The sequence below is a fragment of the Silene latifolia genome, chromosome 2 (genome assembly GCF_048544455.1).
Source record: "Silene latifolia isolate original U9 population chromosome 2, ASM4854445v1, whole genome shotgun sequence".
Lineage (NCBI taxonomy): Eukaryota > Viridiplantae > Streptophyta > Magnoliopsida > Caryophyllales > Caryophyllaceae > Silene > Silene latifolia.
The window spans coordinates 90,220,107-90,220,767 of record NC_133527.1 but is presented as its reverse complement, the minus strand read 5'-3'; the positions used below and the strand labels follow the sequence as shown (position 1 = coordinate 90,220,767).

Genomic DNA, 661 nt, shown 5'->3' with positions numbered 1-661 from the left:
CAACCGAGGAGAACCTACAAAACGGTACTCCTACGCCACGACATTTAACCGGTAATTTCATTGCCAAATCCGCATTCATACAATTAGTTAAGAGAAGTAAATTTGGAGGGATGCCTAGTGAAGATCCTCATTTACATATGGAGACTTTTTGTGACTATTGTGATGCAATTTCTCAAACTGGAGTTACTCAAGACCAAATCCGATGGGTATTGTTTACTTTTTCCTTGATCGGTACCGCAAAGCAATGGTTGAAGAGCCTAGACAAGGCTACCCTTGGTATTGATTCATGGAAGAAGTTAGCACTTGCCTTCTACAAGAAATTCTATCCTCCGGAGAAGACTAATATATTGAGAGCCCAAATCACCGGGTTCAAGCAAAGGGATGAAGAATCATTATATGAAGCATGAGAGAGATTTAAGGACACTTGTCGCTCTTGTCCACACCATGGACTTAGTGAGTGGTTCCTTGTTCAACAGTTTTGGAACGGCTTATATGAAGACTCACGCAATGTGCTTAATATGGGATCCAATGGGAGGTTTACCGAAGTTGATGACAATCAAACATGGGTCAAAATCGAAGAGATGGCAGTTCATAATTCCCAATATAGTAGGCCTCGAAAGGCCACTAGAGAAGGAAAGCATGAGGTAGATTCCATCACACA

At 41.6% G+C, this 661-nt stretch overlaps 1 non-coding gene across 1 annotated transcript; it reads right to left on the bottom strand.

Annotated features, from left to right (window-relative positions):
- Positions 1–344: 344 nt before the first annotated feature.
- LOC141644944 (small nucleolar RNA R71) lies at positions 345–451 on the bottom strand. Its single transcript, XR_012544543.1, has one exon. It is a non-coding gene; the product is annotated as a small nucleolar RNA R71 (small nucleolar RNA).
- Positions 452–661: the final 210 nt, after the last annotated feature.